This window comes from Arachis hypogaea, chromosome 5 (genome assembly GCF_003086295.3).
Source record: "Arachis hypogaea cultivar Tifrunner chromosome 5, arahy.Tifrunner.gnm2.J5K5, whole genome shotgun sequence".
Classification (NCBI taxonomy): Eukaryota; Viridiplantae; Streptophyta; class Magnoliopsida; order Fabales; family Fabaceae; genus Arachis; species Arachis hypogaea.
The window spans coordinates 33,870,435-33,872,643 of record NC_092040.1 but is presented as its reverse complement, the minus strand read 5'-3'; the positions used below and the strand labels follow the sequence as shown (position 1 = coordinate 33,872,643).

The 2,209-nt window shown below is 41.6% G+C and overlaps 1 non-coding gene across 1 annotated transcript; it reads left to right on the top strand.

Annotated features, from left to right (window-relative positions):
- Positions 1-1,349: 1,349 nt before the first annotated feature.
- On the top strand, positions 1,350-1,457 carry LOC112804277 (small nucleolar RNA R71). The gene has a single exon (XR_003202892.1). It is a non-coding gene; the product is annotated as a small nucleolar RNA R71 (small nucleolar RNA).
- Positions 1,458-2,209: the final 752 nt, after the last annotated feature.

Genomic DNA, 2,209 nt, shown 5'->3' with positions numbered 1-2,209 from the left:
AAATCAGCAGGGATGTAATGGTCTTCAACCTTTACCAGAACATCCTCTACAAGTCCATGAGCTTGTTTTCTTGAGTTGTCTGCCATCTCTAGTGAGATTTTTGCAGCTTGCACCTCAAAGATCCCTAGCTTCTCAATTACAGAGAGAGGCATGAGGTTTACACTTGACCCTAGGTCACACAAGGTCTTCTTGAAGGTCATGGTGCCTATGGTACAAGGTATTGAAAACTTCCCAGGATCCTATCTCTTTTGAGGTAATTTCTGCCTAGACAAGTCATCCAGTTCTTTGGTGAGCAAAGGGGGTTCATCCTTCCAAGTCTCATTTCCAAATAACTTGTCATTTAGCTTCATGATTGCTCCAAGGTATTTAGCAACTTGCTCTTCAGTGACATACTCATCCTCTTCAGAGGAAGAATACTCATCAGAGCTCATGAATGGTAGAAGTAAGTCCAATGGAATCTCTATGGTCTCATTTTTAGCCTCAGATTCCCATGGTTCCTCATTAGGGAACTCATTGGAGGTCAGTAGACGTCCATTGAGGTCTTCCTCAGTGGCGTTCACTGCCTCTCCCTCCTCTCCAAATTCGGCCATGTTGATGGCTTTGCACTCTCTTTTTGGATTTTCTTCTGTATTGCTTGGGAGAGTACTAAGAGGGAGTTCAGTAATTTTCTTACTCAGCTGCCCCACTTGTCCCTCCAAATTTCTAATGGAGGATCTTGTCTCAGTCATGAAACTTTGAGTGGTTTTGATTAGATCAGAGACCATGGTTGCTAAGTCAGAGGTGTTCTGCTTAGAACTCTCTGTCTGTTACTGAGAAGATGATGGAAAAGGCTTGCTATTGCTAAACCTGTTTCTTCCACCATTATTATTGTTGAAACCTTGTTGAGGACTCTGTTGATCATTCCATGAGAGATTTAGATGATTTCTCCATGAAGGATTGTAGGTGTTTCCATAGGGTTCTCCAATGTAATTCACCTCTTCCATTGAAGGGTTCTCAGGATCATAAGCTTCTTCTTCAGATGAAGCCTCCTTAGTACTACCTAGTGCATTTTGCATTCCAGACAGACTTTGAGAAATCATATTGACTTGTTGAATCAATATTTTGTTCTGAGCCAATATGGCATTCAGAGTGTCAATCTCAAGAACTCCTTTCTTCTGATTAGTGCCATTGTTCACAGGATTCCTTTCAGAAGTGTACATGAATTGGTTATTTGCAACCATTTCAATCAGCTCTTGAGCTTCTGTAGGCGTCTTCTTCAAATGAAGAGATCCTCCAGCAGAGCTATCCAAAGACATCTTGGACAGTTCAGACAGACCATCATAGAAAACACCTATGATGCTCCATTTAGAAAGCATATCAGAGGGACACTTTCTGATTAATTGTTTGTATCTTTCCCAAGCTTCATAGAGGGATTCTCCTTCCTTCTGTCTGAAGGTTTGGACTTCCACTCTAAGCTTACTCAATTTTTGAGGTGGAAAGAACTTTGCCAAGAAGGCATTGACTAGCTTTTCCCAAGAGTTCAGGCTTTCTTTAGGTTGTGAGTCCAATCATGTCCTAGCTCTGTCTCTTACAGCAAAAGGGAATAGCATAAGTCTGTAGACCTCAGGGTCAACCCCATTAGTCTTGACAGTGTCACAGATTTGCAAGAATTCAGCTAAGAACTGATGAGGATCTTCCAATGGAAGTCCATGGAACTTGCAATTCTGTTGCATTAGAGAAACTAATTGAGGCTTAAGCTCAAAGTTGTTTGCTCCAATGGCAGGGATAGAGATGCTTCTCCCATAGAAGTCGGGAGTAGGTGCAGTAAAGTCACCCAGCACCTTCCTTGCATTGTTGGCATTGTTGTTGTTTTCGGCTGCCATGGGTTCTTCTTTTTTGAAGATTTCTGTTAGGTCCTCTACAGAGAGTTGTGCCTTGGCTTCTCTTAGCTTTCGCTTCAAGGTCCTTTCAGGTTCAGGATCAGCCTCAACAAGAATGCTTTTGTCCTTGCTCCTGCTCATAAGAAAGAGAAGAGAACAAGAAAATGTGGAATCCTCTATGTCACAGTATAGAGATTCCTTGAGGTGTCAGAGGAAAAGAAAAATAGAAGGCAGAAGTAGAAAATTCGAACTTATCAAAGAAGATGGAGTTCGAATTTTGCATTAAGGAATAGTGTTAGTCCATAAATAGAAGGAGGTGAGAAGAGGGGAAGTAGTATTCGAAAATTAAG